We start from the raw sequence: 17,247 nt of genomic DNA on the forward strand, positions 1-17,247 counted from the left end.
CACCACCGCCCAGCTAGCCTTGGTGATCTTAGCCATATCTGGAAGCTCACTGTCAGGTGATAGACTCTGGCTGCCAGAGTGAGCAATGATCCAGATGAGGGCTCCCCATCTGACCTAGCATGGGCATGTGTGATGTGTGTAGACAGTCACAGAAGGAAGTAAGCCTCTGTATGAGTGTCTGAGTGTGTCCCTTGAGGAGATGCATGTGAACAACTGTGCTTATGTGGTGTAGGCGGAGTGTGCCTGGGGCAAATATGCCCAGCGCAGCTTGGCTTTGTCTACCTATGTGAGCACGTGCGTGTCTCTGCCAGCCAGCCAGGTGATGTTTGAGAGTCTGCAGTAGGTGGGCTCTGTGGCTAACAAACCTGCAGCTAAGTGATGGGAGGAGCTGGCTTCCCTGACTTCAGGCAGCAGAAAGCTCCAAGCAGATCAACTCCTCCCCACCAGGTTTGGGGTAGGATGATGAGATAGAAGATGATCCTGCCCTTGTCCTCCCTTCCCCCACTGAAGTGAGAACCTCAACCTCCTCCCTCTCCACACTGAGGAAGCTTCAAACACACCCACGGCCCCTGCACCAACAACAACTAACTGCCAGAGGGTGGGAATGGGAGCTGATCAAGGGAGACCACACATGCCAGCCTGTCCTGTCACTCCCCGGCTTCCTGCACACACACTCATACTCCCCACACATGTACACATACACATGGGGCTCCTCTAGTCACACACAGAACTACTTCCTCCCTCCTTTCGGTCTCTTCCTTCTTTCTGTTTGTTTTGGGTGCCGGGGTTTCTACTAGAGCATTACACACGCTAAGCACACTATCACGGAGCTGGGGCACCAGATGCACAGGACTTTATTGCAACAGGGGCTCAAGGAAGCAAGGCTGGCCAAAGGGGGCACTGCTAACTTCAGAGACTTACAGTCTTCCCCGGCATTCCTCAAAGACGATGCCCAGCAGAGCCTAGCCCTGAATCAGGAGGCAGAGGAGAGACTACTCAGTCCTTCTGGGAGACCCCATTCTATTCCCAGCCCAGCATTCAACTCACCATGGGGCACAGGTGAGCCTGTTTCCTTGTGATATGAGGGCAGATTGAGGAACCATGGAGAAGCTGACACATTCACCCCAACCCTTGACTTACATGCAACTTTCCCTCAAATTGACCAAAAACAATGTCATTGCTCCTTCCCCCACATTACCAGTGGGTTCCCGTCCTCTGAGCTCCAAGGTCACAGCCACAGCCAGGTATCTGGCAGGAAGTCCCTTATGAACAAAGCAATGGGCATGCATAGCCCCCCCCCCCCCGCCCGCCCCGCCCCGCTGGACACTCTGCTTCACACCCAGATCACAGCTTTTGAATGTACCCTGGGATGCAGCCAGTCCCAGTGGAAGAAGACAAGTCTCGAAGACCAAGGATACCCTGGCACATTGCCCATCTGCCTGAGAGGACCCATCCCATCTGGGCCTCCCAGCTCCTGCTTATCCTGGCTCCTCCAGTGCTGTAACCACTCACTAAGCACCAGGAGTAAGTAGGCCCAACGCCCTTGCTTGGGCCAATTCCCAGCAGACCTGTAGGAACAGGAGAAAACAGCTGAGCTGGGAGGCCCAGCCGAACAGGCTCCAGCACCAACCAGCGTTGGCACAGCCAGCACCAGCCAGCTCAGCTCTGCTGGGCGAAGGAGTTCAAGCTTCCCTGGGCTTGACTTGCTCTTCTGTTAATGGCTCCAGTTCTCTCAGGAACCAGCTATGTGTCCTTCCCATGTCAGGGTCTAGAACACTGTGTCCTTGCCCTTAGAACATTTTGAGCATGGTAAAGAGGCCATGGAACATGGCTGGGGTGGAGGGTGAACACCTGCTCCTGTCAAGGAGGTGGACCTAAAGGTTTTGGAGTTGCAGGGTACAATCAAGCACCAACCTCAGACAATTCCTTTGAGCCCTTTAAAAAAAAATAAAGACAGGGTCTCATGTAACCTAGGTTGGCATCAAAATTCACTATGTAAACTGAGTGAGCCTCTCCACACCCCCACTCCTACCCTTGTTTTGTTTGTTTGTGTTTGTTTTTTGAGACTGGGTCTCTTCGAACTTGCAAGATCCGCCTGTCTCTGCCTCCTGGTGCGGGGATTAGAGGCATGTCATTGTGTCCAGCTGTAAGCCTATGTTTTAAGTGGGGGAAATATTACTGCTCCAATGCCCCAGGTGGCTCTGAGGCTTCAAAACATGTCTTGCCAGCTCTCGTGCTGGATTCACAGTGAAAACAAGGGATGACCGGGAGTCCAGCGAAACACAACCTGTAAGCCTAGCTAGCTACTCAGGGGCCTGAGGCATAAAAATCCAAAGTTCAAGGCTAGTGTGGGCTACATGGAAAGTTCAAGGCCAGCCTGGGTAACCTAATGAGACTCAAAAATTAAAGAGTTTAGGATGTAGTTCATCGATGCTTCCAAGTAAGGCCCTGGGTTCAATCCTCAGTACCACTAAAAAAGTGAGAGAGGAGAACAGAATGGACGGATAAGGATGCATCTTAGTCCTTGTTTTGTAGTTTCAAGTGATTCTCACATTGCTATTGCACCATTTTACAGCTAAAAAAACTGAGACCTAGAGACACCCCTGAACAGGACAGCAAAAGCAGCCCTGGCCTAGGTATCCTGGCATTCCCACTGCAAACCAGGTGGTCCCCTGCGGTGGTGCATACCTTTAATTCTAGCACTCCAGAGGCAGAAACAGGTGGATCTCTGAAAGTTCGAGGCCAGCCTGGTGTACACAGCAAGTTACAGAACAGCCAGAGCTCTTACACCGAGAAACACTGTCTGGAAACAACAATCAAGTCCCACTCCCCCAGCTAGAGACCCCATCCCTACTTCCTGGAAGCAACAGCGCCTCAGGCTTTATCTTTCCATCAGTACTTCAAATTATTTCCAGTTTTAAATTTAAACTCCGATTAGCTGTGCCAGATAAATGGTGTCAGAACCCTCGATCATCACAATTCTGACTCACCCCCACTCCCCACAGCATAGCTACAGAGACTGGGGGCTGGTTGGGGTGGAGCTGAGCAGGTCTGGGGCCTGGCACTCTGTGAAGAATCCTTCCTGCCAGGGAGGCAGGAAGAGGCCAGTGACATGCCATGTGGGAAACATGGTTGGGAACTATCAGGGTTTCATTCATGCCAGATTCCAGAAGAATGGCACACACAGCCAGGAACGCTCCCCACATAAGACTTCACACGTGCAGTGGGCCTTCACTCTCAATGTGGCCAGGACTGCTGAAGAATCACTAGTCCCTGAGTCCTCACTTGCTCTGTTCCACAAAGAAAACTCAGCGCACAGAGGCCTGGCTTGGCACTCCTGACCTTAAAGGGCATGGTAAGTATTGGAGCCCATGGCTTTTTCGGTCCAGAACTGCTGCGGACCCCAGGTCTCGTCTCCAGCTTTCTCCATCTCTCGGGGAGCCAGGGCTGGGCTTGTGCATGCAGAGCACACACCCAGCACCTCCGGTCCTCCCTAAGCTCATCCACAGCTAGGCACTCGCCTTCCCTCCTAGCCACATACCCTGTCACACCCTCCTGCTGTCACCCACACTCAATCGCTCTGTTACCCACAACCCCTCACTCCTCAACACACACCTGCAGCTTCACAGTCAGACTGTGAGTCTCTACCAGTTGCTCTCTCCAGCTCCACACTGCTAGTGTCAGCTTCGGCACGGCCATGTCATATACCACAGCCTTCACAACATCGTACAGAGACTGTCACTGAGGGAACACACACACACACACACACACACACATATACACCATACACACACACACCACACACACCACACACACACACACCATACACACACACCACACACATACATATGCACCATACACACACACACCACACACACCATACACACACCACACACACATACACACACACCACACACACATACATATACACCATACACACACACACCACACACATACATATACACCATACACACACACCACACACACCATACACATGCAACACACACACACACATACATATACACCATACACACACACCACACATATACACACACCACACACACCATACACATACACACACACCACATACACATCACACACACATACATACACACACACACCACACACACACATACATATACACCATACACACACACCACACACATATACATCACACACACACATACACCACACACACACATATACCACACACACATACACACTACACACATACACATATACACACATATACCACACACACATACACACCACACACACCATACACATGCAACACACACACACACATACATATACACCATACACACACACCACACATATACACACACCACACACACCATACACATACACACACACCACATACACATCACACACACATACATACACACACACACCACACACACACATACATATACACCATACACACACACCACACACATATACATCACACACACACATACACCGCACACACATACACACACATACACCACACACACACATATACCACACACACATACACACTACACACATACACATATACACACATATACCACACACACATACACACCACACACACATACACACACATATACACCACACACACATACATACACCACATACACACACATACACCACACACACATACACCACACACACATACATACGCCACACACACACATATGCCACACACACACATACACACACCACACACACACATACACACTACACACATACACACCACACACACATATACACACATACACCACACACACATACACACCACACACACATACATACACCACACACACACACACCACACACACACACATACACACACCACACACACACACACCACACATATACACACATAAAACACACACACATACACACTACACACACACACACACATACACACACATACACACTACACACACACACACATACACACACCACACACACACACCACACATATACACACATAAAACACACACACACACACACCACACACACACACACACACCACACACACACACACCACACACACACCACACACACACACACCACACACACACACACACACACACCACACACACACACCACACACACACACACACACCACACACACACACACACCACACACACACACACACACACACACACACACACACACACCACAGCCGCCCTCTGCTGGGCTGTCCACCACACCCCAGGCTAATCCAAAGCAGGAACGAGGAAACCCAAGGACCAGCCCCTCCCTCTGTACCAGCTCAGCCCGGCCACAGAAGATCAGCAGCAGAGGGAGAAGAACCAAAAATGACTGCATGCACTCTTACACAGACACACTCTCACACAAGCATGCCAATAGTGTGGCTCCCACAATTAAAGGGTCTAATGTACTCATGGCCAGATGGTCACCATTACATGGTGCACATAGGACTTTTGGGACACATAGGGATACATATACATGAGCAAGCAAAGACACATATCACAAAATATAGAGGGGAGACCAATGACAATTCACCAAGACACGATGTATGAAGTTGCAAGGGCCATGCACGGAGCCTCAGGACACAGCCATATATACAAACAAGCAAGTCACACGTGGAAAAGGACACATTCACAGGGAAAGTCCCACAGTGACAATCAATACACAAGAAGATGAGATACACAACATACCCACAGGCCCAGACACAGATACTCCAGCAGCAGAAGCCAAGCTCCTCCAAGGACCCAGGGTAGGGGCCAGAGGAGAAAGGAATACCGCCCACTCATTCTAAATCCTCTTGACAGGTTTAAGTGGAGTTGCTTAGGGAGGCCTCTTCTCTCTCCTCCCCTACACCCAGGGAGTTGGGGAAGTGGGGACAGTGGTGGTGCTTTGGGCCTCCCTCTCCACGGCCAGCCAGCAGGGCAGGGCACTCCCATCACTGCTGCCCTCATCACCTCACTGGGCCCCCCAGAGGGAGTGGCGTCTCTCCAGTGGGACAGAGACTGACAGCACCAGGCAGAGGCTACCGGGAGAGGGGGCTCAGAGGGGCGGAGAGGGCAGGGGAAACGGTAGAGACTGGAGCCACGCCCAGCCCAGAGACAGATGGGGAGCCAAGAAAGACACCGAGACTGAAAAAAGATAGGGCGAGGAGGCGGCGCCGCGCGGGTCTGCCCGCCTGGGATCCAGGCGCAGGAGGCTAGGACGACGGGCGGCCCGGCCTCCGCCCGGTGGTGGTGGAAGGATCGGAGGCTGGACTGGCAGGGGCCTCGGCGCGTGGGCCGGGGGCGCGGCTCCGGGAGGAATGGGTCGAGGGGGCGGCGGGCCTGGCGGGGGGGGGGAGACGGAGTACTGGGCGGCGAGGGGCAGCAGACTTGGCCTGGGAGCGGAGGACCAGGCAAGGGGTGTGGGGACCGAGGAACGTGCAGAGGGCCCCCAGTGAGATTCCGGACGATTGCACGGACCCTCGGTGGGGCTGAAGACACCCAGGAGGGTAAAGATGCCGGGAGCAGTAGGGCCTGGGCTCCCGCCGTCGAAGAGAGGGTCAGACCAACCAGGGAACGGAGGCACCGGCGGGTCTCCGTGCTCGGCGGGACTTTGGCTGCTCAGGGCTCAGTTTCTCAGTTTCAGAACCGGGATCCGGGGAAGGAAGAGGAGAAAGGAGGCCACCGGAGAGAGAAGAGGCGGGGAAAGGCCGCTGAGCCCTCGAGTTAGTTCGGACCCCGCGCCCGGGCCCAGCTCACACTCACCTCCCGACGCAGGGCCAGGCGCCAGGGGTCCCGGCGGGCCGGGGTCTGTCTCGTGGCGCGGCTCTCCTCGATGCGCGTGGACGGGGAGGTCAGCACCGGACTGATCAGGACGGGCCTGGCGGCCACGGGGGACCACCCGGGTCCCGGCACGGAGGGTAGATGTCCAGGGGCGGCTCGCGGGATCCTGCGGCCGCCGCCTCCTGCTCGGGCGCCGCGGCACACGGAAGTGCAAGGGGGCGGGGCTGCGCGACCTCACCCAGGTGCCGGCCCCGGCCCCGCCCTCACTCAGGACCCGCCCCACGGGCGCCCGCCCCTTCGAAGCTCCGCCCACGAGAGAGGGGGTCCGGCGCGTCTCAGCCTTTTTGACTGCTGTTCTCAGTCCCCTGATCTCTTAACCTGCCCTGGCTCTCGTCGCGCCTCGCCTGCCAGTCCCATCTCAGGGGACTATTTTATAGAGGAGGGCTCTGAGGCCAAGGTGGGGGGGCACAGCACACACTATGGAGCCTGGGAGGCACCGGCGGGGGTTCCCCAACTCCTCGCGCCCACGCCCGGGACTCCCCACTGGCCAGCTGGCCAGCCTCGCCTGGCCTCACTCCTCTTCCTGCTGGCTTGAGCCGGGCTGCGAACGAATGGGCTCAGTGCCCGCCGACAGGCCTGCCGATCCCAGCCCTACCCGAGAGAAGGAGCTGGGAGGTCTCCAGGGCGAAAGGCTCTAGCCAGTCTGAATCGGCGGCGCTGCTCCTCAGACAGTTCTGGGAATTGCCTCTACCCCCATCTTCCGCCGTCTCTCCTGTGCCCACGATCCAGAGCTCCCCTCGCCCCAATCAAGCGCGTAAGCTTTCTTTCCAGAAGTGGGACTCAATCATCAGCCGTAACTCATTCATCCATTCGTTCATTAAGGGTCTCCTGGGCCCAAAGTCTGGGCACCAATGGGAGCCAGGGAGTCCATTTTTCTGTCCCCAAAGCCCAGAGCACTAAGATGTTACATTATACTTACTCAAAGAAATGACTTCCCGGGCTGGTCATGTAACTCGGATGATAGGGTGTTTGTCTAGCTTGCAGAAAGCCCTGTGTTTGATCCCCACCACAGAGTAAACCACAGATGGAGGATCTGATACTCCAGTACTCAAGAAGCAAGGCAGGAAGGGAGTTCAGTTCAGCCTTAACTACACTACATAGCAGGCAGAGGCCAGCCTGGGCATGTAAGACCCTATCTCAAAAAACAAAATAATAGATGACCTTTCCCAGGAGGCTAAAAGAGGGTTCTAGGATCCTGAGGTCCCTGACCTCTTTCTGGGGGACCACCTAGAAGGAATAAAAGTCCAGATGGCTCTTTGTCATCTGATGCTCAACAGAAGTGCCCCCCCCCATCCCCACCCCCAGAGGCCTGAGACTTCCCAGGATAGGGGAACCTGACAAAGATGTAGGTCTCCAAACCTTATTTTAAATGTATGGTGGGGATTGGGCTAGGGAGAAAAACCACAATGACTCATCCTGCTGTAGACAGAGGAAGCTTCCGGGTCCTTCTACCCTGGAAGAGAGGCAGGCCCAGTTTGGAAATAAGTATTTAGGTCCCCAGCCCTGATTACTGTCCCGTTCCATCAGAGCTGACTCTGGCCAAATTGGATTCTTTCTGGAAAGACAGCCACCTTTCCGCTCACATCAGGCTTTTGACTACCCTGAGTTATTTTCTCCCGGACTCCTCTCTACCTGTCTTGACTGTGTCTCCTCACATGCTACTCCTCCTTGAAGCCCAGTTGTTATCCATATCCATGGCCTTTCCTTGAGCTTAGGGGCCTAATTAGCTCCCCTGGGGTTGGGCTGAAGGAAAGCAAGGTAAGCTTCAGGTGACCTTTGCCCACCTGGAATCAGGTTTCACCCTATCTGGCTCCTCCTCCAGAACCATAGTAGCCAACCCAGCCTCACCCCTCAACATCAACAATGGACCTGCCTCTGTGCCAGGGACCACAGTGAGAGGGCCAGCCACCAACTCTTTCCTCCTACCTGCTGCTTTCTGTCTTGGAAAAGGAAGATGAAGAATAATGATGATCGATTATAGGACAACACTGTCCTACGTGCTGGATGTGTATATGGTCCTTGAGCACCCAAGAAGTGAGGGCCACTATTAATGGCATCTTCAGTGACCAACAAGGAGAACTGTGTTTTAATGAGATGGAGAGAGGCTAAGACTGATCTGGCCATGTTCTGGATGCAAGTGGGCTTCTCTCCAGAGACCGGCCCAAGGGCCTTAGAGAAGACAGGCTTGTGTTGAAGTCAGGGACTTCAGGCCCAGGTTGGCTTAGGATCCCTGCATTATGAAGCTGGGTACAACACTGGGTAGTCCTGGGCAGGGTCCAGATGAGCTGTCCCTAACCAACCTAATAAGGGCCTACTGAGGCCTCGAAGGAAGTTTTATCACATGCTGACTCTATGACCCTGACTGTATCATCATGACCACACCTCTCTCAACCTAAGTTCTCACGTATGAAAGAGAGAGAGAATACAGTCTCAGCCAGGGTGGATGTCTGCTAAGGACTTGGTCTCTATGTTATGGGAATGGCCGTTGTGTTAAGTTACAGGCTCTCGGCCCTGAAAGGATCCTGGATTGTCTCTCATAACATGGGTATAAATCCTCCAGCAAGACTGGGTTCAAGGCCTCCCCCTTCTACCTGCCCCCTTCCTCCTCTTCACCCCTCCTCCTCCAGGTTAAGGAAAAGCCAAGGGACCAGATGTGGGTGGAACTGAGCAGTAACCACCCAGAGCTGTTCCTCTGTGGTTCTCTGGAGGGTTTGTCCAGAGGAGAGGACAAAGATTCCTGCCACCCTGGCACTATCCAAAACCATGAGCAAAATCGGGTCCTTAGACCTCTGAAGGGGAAGTCTAGGACCCAAAGGAGCACCGTGAAAAGAGCACCCATTGTCCATGAGGCCATCAGCTGAAGACGGGACAGGGTCCCCCATTTCATCCCGGTCAGCAGTTAGTTCTTGTCCTATACTCAGTACCATTTGCTGTTTCTGCCTGTGCCATTATTCCAGCCCTGAAGTTTTGGCTGCCAGGGCAGCCATCTCCGCCATGCCCAGAGCACTGACCTGCTCAAGAGAAAGTGGACTCAAGTTTCTGGGACAACACAGGCAGCAGGAATGGTATATTGAATGGGCAGCTGCTGGGGATACCGGAGCCTGGCAGGGTTTTGTTAGGGGTAGTGAGATGGGAAGGGTGCATGGGACATGCCTATGCCTCAGGCCACCAAGGCTGCCACAGAGGTTTCAGCCTCTGGCACTAGGTGAAGGGCAAGCAAAGTCAGACTAGGAAGGTCTTATGGGTAGTGCCATATGGCAGAGGAGTGTTGAAAAGTTATTACCTCACTCTGCCCTGGACCTGTGATTTTACTATGCGTAGGCTTCCTCATCTGCGGAAAGCAGATGCAAATAACGACATCTGCTGGTTGAGACGGAGCTTCTGAGACCAGAGGAGCAAGCTCAGTCTGGGTTGGTTCCAACTGTCAACACAAAGTCAGCAAGGCTGAGCTAATCCTCTCCGAGATTCCTCTTCCATAAATTTGTTAGGTGAAACTTGAGGAACTCCTGGGGACAAATGGGGAAAGTTCTGGGGGATAGAACAGCACAAGGCTTTCCTGTGGCTCTTGTAGGTGCAGCCCAGCACTGATCCTAACACAGTTCTTGCCAGGCCGTCTCCTGAGCTGGCTCCTCTGTCCTGGTTCTTCACAGGGACCTGGGAGTGGCAGGGATGGGCCGTGGAGCTGGGGCTAGACACCAATGACAGCTGGGGACTGCAAGGAACATCCTGGGCTTCTTCACTGATTGCCCAGAATCAACTCAATTTGCCTCTGCTGGGGCTCACACTAGTGTGCCTACCCACAGAGTTCACGGGGATGGCTTCACCAGTCCCTCGCTTGCTTTTGTGTGGTTGCCTCAGTTCCTCTCCAGACAATGGCTAGTTTGAGCATTTGGTGGCTGACAGGAAGCTGAGGACAGGGGATGAGATAGCCTGGGATGGAAGAAGGTCCTTGGAGGGGACAAGGGCTGTAGACAATCCCTCCAGAGACTCAGGCCACACAGCCCTCACCTACAACGGAACCTACCACCACCCCCGAACCATACCACACCCCTACCCTTCACCTTCCACCCCTAACCTTTAACATACCACCACCACCCTTGCACACACACACACTCCCCTTGCTGCACTGGTGCTGTGCACTACTATGCACAGGCCTGCTGCCTTGCCCCTCCCTGCCCTAAGGAAGTATTTTCCAGCAAGGAGGGGAGGTGCCAGCCCTCCACGTGATTCTGCCCAGACTATAGAAGATCCAGCTCTATTCCTGGGTCACATAGCCACCTGGAGGCTGCCAAGACACTGACACCTGCCCGGGCACTGCCTTGCTGGTAAGGACCTAGCCTGGTGAGGACCCAAAGCTAGAGATGACCAATAGGCAGGGAGAATTACAGAAACCTAAAAAAACAAAGACCAGTTGGCTGCTTTGATGGAAAAAGGGATGTGTCCTTTAAAGCAAATGAAACAGGCCCGTTTAAAGAAGAAAGTAGAATTGCACAGATCTCCCCAGGCAGTCTACCCACATCCCTTTTTAGAAGGAAGTGACTCTGCCCTCTACTCTTCCAGACTGAACAGAGCAGCCTGGAGCTCAGGACCTATTTATCTTTGCCTTGAGAGTGGGAAGTGGAATTGGGGTCCCTGGCAGACTTCACTTGGCATCTCCTGGAAGGGCCCTGTGCAGAGGCAGTGGGTAGTGCCCAAGAGAAGTGGTTGGGCCAGTTGGACCAGCAGAGCCCGACCCAGCAGCCTACAGTCAAGTCCTCCAGAGGTACAAGAAGCCCTGGGGCAATTCTGCCAAGCTCCTGCTCTTTCTCCACTTCCCAGTCTCACGTCCCGTCATTCCCGCCCCCCCCCCCCCTTGCTTTGCTCAGTAGGTGTTTTTTTGCTCTTGGAATGTCTTCCCATCTAGCTCTTAGCATCCAACAAGGCCCACACAAATGGCCCTTCTGCCGACAGGCTTTACTTCTCATGAGCCCACCCCCACTACTTCCTGCCCAGGGCCTCTCCTGAAGCATAGCCCCTGGGCAGAGGCCCCAGGCTGGGAAGAACCAGTATGCAGTTAGCACTTTGGCTGGCTGTGTGACCTGGAGCAAGTGCCAACCCTCTCTCAGCCTCATATTCCTCAGCTGTAAGATTCACAGTCCCTGGGGCTGCCTCGAGACTAAATTAACATTAACCACAGAGAGCTAGTGTCCAGCACTAGAAACAAACAGCTGGGCTTGTCCATCCCTCTACCCCAGACCTCCCCTGGCAGAGACTTGCCCCATTTGCCAATCCCAGCAGCTTGTGGTAGGCAGTAGTTGGCAAGGGAGGCACCTCCACAGTGTAGGATGAGTCCCATCCTCCAGCTACCCACCCAACCCACCACCTTCACAGGTCTGGGCCAAACTTCTGCCCACAGCCTTTTGTGGGCATAGGCTGTGGCCATCTTGGCCGCAGTGGCTAGGCAGGCAGCCAGGTTGTTGAACAGGCTTGGGCAGGAGGAATTGTGCGCCCTTGAGGTAAAAAAAAAATAAAACAACAAAGCCAGTCAATACTCAGGCTGGCACCCCAGGACCTATGACTACAGGGCAAATGGGGTGCCAGGAAAAGGCTATAATTTCTGGATATGTGGTAGAATTTGGGTCAATGACTGGAGTACAGAATTTAAGTTCTCAAGTAGGCCACATATAGGGTAGGGACTCAGCTGGCTTCTGACATCCAGTCATACCAGCCATACCAGGCTTTCTTAAGTTGTGCTTTGGAAATGAGGCCTCAGCCATGGGTACCAGGCCCAGGATCACAGGAGTTTCCAGGTGCAAAGGAGATCTGGTACCCAGCTGAAAGCACTGAGAAAAAGATGAATTAGACTTTTAATTTGTCCTCAGGTTTTATAACCTAGATGCTTAGGAAGTTCATGCTGAGGTCTGCCCTAGCTCCTTCATGTTCCCAGACCAAGCCTCCTGGCTTGGTAGGATGGGAGGATAGATCCCTGGGTGTGGATTGCTGCTGGCCAGGATGGGGGAGGGGTGCTATGTGGAGGCCAGAAAGTTGAGGAGGGAATACAGAGGGGTCAGTGGGTCCCAGGGCTGGCCTCTAGGGCTGCAGTAAGAGTGAGTTCATGCATGTGGATTGAGGTGCCAGCAGGTGCCTGTGAATGGGAAAATTAGCAGGAATAGAGATTGTGGGAGCACTCCACCTGCCGTCTTGTGTCTCCAAACCTCCCCTTCCACACCAACCATATCAGACACTGGAGTCCTCCAGAAGTCCCAGGAGTATTTCTCCCTCTCCCAGAGAGTCAAGAAGGCCAGTGCCAGCCCAGTCTCAGCCTCTGTGGAGGTGCCACACATTCATGGTAGAGCCACAGCCCTAAGAAATACAAGATGACCTTTCCTCCTTAGGCTGAGCCTTCTCCAAGTCAGAAGGCACTGGTGGAGCAGGTTCCCAGGCCCCAGCCAGACAGCAGTAGGCACGCTTTGATCAGTCTTTTGTCCCAGGCCCCACTCACTGTGGGAGCTTGTACAAATCTCTATCATCCTCATGCTTCAGTACCCCCAACCTGACTTCTCCATTCATTCATCGGTCCTTGCCTCTGCCACACTGCCTTGGGTCTCTTGTCTGTCCATTTTGCAGTCCCCTCTGCTTAAGAGACTGCCTCCCTCAGCCCTGACAATCTTATTTCTTCACAGCAGCTACGTGATCTTCATATAAAGCATTCAGGACTCACTCCTTGGCCCTGGGACTGATCCTGGACCTCTTAGAGTGAGGTCCAAAGTTCTGACCTGCCATTCGCCCATGTGACCTAGCCTCTCCTTCCTCCTCTGTCAGCCTCCAAACTCCAGGAAGATGGATACACAGACCCCACAAAGTCTTTCCTCTGGGCCTTTGCACACAGCATTTGCTTTGCCTGAGATATAACTCCTAGCTAAGCCCTCTGTGTTTTAAGTGGGCGCCGGCTTAGTGATACCTCCTCCAGGTCAGATGTCCATTTGCCTCTCGCCATCCCTGCCCAGGTGCCAAGCCCCAGCCTAATGCTCCACCTCAACCCCAGATTACTGATAAAGTGTGAATATAATCAGGAAGAAATGAGGGCAGAGGATGCTCAGAGTGCCCGAGGATGCTTCCCACAATAAGCAAATCCTGGGTAGCCTAGAGAATGATGGTGAATAGATGTTAGATGAGCAGTAGATAGTGGATGTTACATCAGGTTGTTCAGCTTGTTCAATGCTCAGGACAACCTGCAAAGTCAGAGCAGCCCTGAAGACTCCGAGGCTCAGAAAGGTGTACACAAAGCCATTCTGTAGATCAGGTGGCCCGGCCACATCCCCTCAGTTTAGGAAGGCCACACTTCCCAGGTATCAGGACAAAGACCTGCTGGCTTCAGAGGTGAACATGCTTGGACTGTATGTAACCCCTCAGCGCCCCCTTACTATGTGACCTCAGATAGGTAGCTCAGCTTCCCTACAAGATGACGGCAGCATGAGAGTCCCAACTGTCAGTGGTCATGAGGTGTGATGATGGAGTGAGGGTGTGGAGGAGCAGGGTTACAGCCCCCTCTCTGTTACCTCTCTCCCCTCCTCAGCTGTGCATTGGATCTGATGGGAGCCGGAGCAGCTACCTGCAGCTCCTCTTGCCTCTGTACCGTTGGCAAAGAGCCTCTCCAAGCCCCATGGGGTGACTCAGGCAGTGTCCTCAGGAGAGGGGATTGCAAATGGCTAGCCAAGAGACCTAGCTTCTGTCTAATTAAGGGCCTGCTCCTGGAGTACATCAGATATTCCCACTCATGGCACAGATGAAGAAAGCAAGGCTTGGGTAAACCCTTGCCTGAGGCCACACAGGATATTACAGGGGACTAAGGCTAAAGTCCAGGTCCTGCATTTGTCTATGGAGTCCTTGGCTTGTTCCTCTGTCTATAGGTATCTTAGCCAGACCCCATAGTCTCAGCTTCCTGAAGGAGTTAGAAGTCAGTATGCAGAGGGTTTGCCCCAACCTTACAGGTTTTATTGAAGGGAAATGGCCAAGGTCAAGAGTTCCCTAGGACTGTGGGGTGCTACTCTTCTATAGGGGTGCTCAAGCACTCAGTTATGTGACCTTGGATAAGTCATCCTCCCTTTGTGGTTTCAGCCTCCTTATCTGTAGATGGGGCTATTGTAGCTCCCCCTAAATCTCCCCAAGTCAGACAGGATAAAGGTTTATTTAGCCCAGCACCTACATCAGAGTTAAGTGTTCCATGGATCGCTGCTGACTCTGTTACTGTGCTTTTGTAGAGTTTTGGCTTTTTGTTTGTTTGTCTTGTTTTATTTTGTTTTTGAGACAGAGTTTCTCTATGTAACAGCTCTGGCTGTCCTGGAACTCTCTCTGCAGAGCAGGCTGGCCTCAAACTCACAGAGGTCTGCCTCTCAAATGCTGGGATTAAAGGCATGCTGGCTGCTTTCATATAGTTTTGTTATTAGCAAGGTGAGATTGATTGATTGATTGATTGATTGATTGATTGATTTGTTTGGTTTTTCGAGACAGGGTTTCTCCATGTAGTTTTGGTGCCTGTCCTGGATCTCACTCTGTAGACCAGGCTCACCTCAAACTCACAGAGAGCCACCTGGCTCAGCCTCCCGAGTGCTGGGATTAAAGGCGTTCACCGCCGCCGCCACAACCACCTAGCTCCCAAGGTGAGTTTTAAAGTGAGACAGGGAAATATACATGGCCTGAAGTACTTTGTCTAATTTCTAAGGCTTGCAGAAGCTTATTGAAAATCCTGCCAATGTAGACCCCATCAAAACCTATAGGATAGGGAGATTAAGGCCCCAAGAAGCAAAGCAACTTTCCAATTATAGACTTCATTCACTGGAGTCAGGAATAAGTATCCACTAAATGCCAGCCTCTATGCTAGGGCTAACCAAGCTGGACTGGCTCTGTGGAAGGATAACTCTCTGGAAGGATAACCAGCCAGGATGATCTGGAAGGAATTCCTTAGTGGCAGAAGTGGTATGGCTGAGAAGACACTCCAGGTGGAAGAAACAGCCCTGACAGAGGCATGAGAGCAGTATAGTCACTGTGGAATTGCTCATTCCAGATACCAGGGCAAAGGGTGTAGTTCACCCCAAACGTCAGCGAGGAGAGCACCCTCAGTGGCCTAGAATGCCATGCAGAGGCCTGGGCATGTATTGAAGAGATTGAAAAGTGAAACTCTGGAAAAGGGGTTTCCCAGACAAAGGTCAAAGGGAGGGGTAAGCCCAGCACTTGTGAGTGCACTGAGCCCTTGACTGAAGGCACAGCTTTTTTTTTTTTTTTTTAAGCTGAGGATCGAACCCAGGGCCTTGCGCTTGCTAGGCAAGTGCTCTACCACTGAGCTACATCCCCAACCCCAGCTTTTATACTTTATGGGCTTAGGGCCACTAGAGCTGGGACGAGTGCCCTGCCTCATAGACAATGCCTGTGTGCCAAGCAAGACTGGAAACTGAGAGCCGACTCCTCCACCTGCCTGCATACCTAGTTGGCCTCGTCAAAGGAAGCACCGAGGCTGAGTACAGCCCGCTTCAGGAGGGCACTTGCCCACATCAAAGGGCACACACAAATGAGTCCAAGGAGCCCTTTTCAGTCTTTGCCCTCCTGACCTTTGCTCAGAGAGCTTAGCTGGCTCAGCCCTTAATGATGGGCTACTGGGAATCTGGCAAGGAGGCCAACTGGTGACTCATGGATAGGGCACCGACATGAATGTGGAGCTCCAGGGCTGCTGTGAGGGTCCTTCCTTTCCTTCACTGTCAATTCTCTCCTTTTTCTCCAGTTTCTCTTCTTCCTTTTGTCCCCCTTTCTCTTCATCTCTCTCCTCTCCCTTCCTTTCCTTGCTGGGAGTGGAATTCAGCTCTATGTACCCACTTTACCATTGAGCAGTATAGCTTCTGGCCACTGCTCTAAAACTGAGTAAGAGTCTCTGGGGTCCCAGGTGCCAGTATCCTGCCAGCTGCCTTTGTTCATGCCCTAGCTACAGCCCAGCCCCAAGCCTGAGAGTCACATCCTCTCCTTCTGATTGTCCCCATTGCCACCACCCACTTGTCTCCCACCCTATATGGGCTGAGTATACAAGTGGGTACTTTACTGACCAGCTTCCCATGATGGCTTCCCAGCAACATTTCTCAGCATGCTCGCTGTCTCCCCTGGCATGCTGGGAGTCTGTATAGAACTGGCCAGGGAGGGTCTTATCCATGGAAGTCAAAATGGATGGGGCTAGTCTGCATCTCTGTGGGTCTCTGTATGCAGGTGTGCAGGAAGGCCCTATCTTGGAAGACCCAGAGACATCAGAGCTCTGCCAAGGGTTCAGGTGCTGCAAGCAGGTAAGTAGTCAAGGGACTGAGGGAGCAACAGTACCGAAAGCCTATTTGTGCTAATGTCTGTGAGTGTCCAGAACCGCAGAAGTGGTGTTGGGGATTTAGCTCAGTGGTAGAGCGCTTG

General features: G+C 53.0%; 1 protein-coding gene across 2 annotated transcripts in view; it reads right to left on the bottom strand.

The window, feature by feature from the left end:
* The window catches only part of Prkcd (protein kinase C delta), a 32,205-nt gene extending 25,123 nt beyond the window's left edge, over positions 1-7,082 (bottom strand). Inside the window, exon 1 of one of the 2 annotated variants that reach the window (XM_036199797.1) lies at positions 6,751-7,082. The gene's annotated coding sequence lies outside the window, so the exon portion shown is untranslated. The remainder of the gene's footprint in view (positions 1-6,750) is intronic. The other variant, XM_036199798.1, reaches the window with a different exon arrangement.
* Between the last annotated feature and the right edge of the window lie 10,165 nt (positions 7,083-17,247).

This window comes from Onychomys torridus, chromosome 9 (assembly GCF_903995425.1).
Source record: "Onychomys torridus chromosome 9, mOncTor1.1, whole genome shotgun sequence".
NCBI classification, from domain to species: domain Eukaryota; kingdom Metazoa; phylum Chordata; class Mammalia; order Rodentia; family Cricetidae; genus Onychomys; species Onychomys torridus.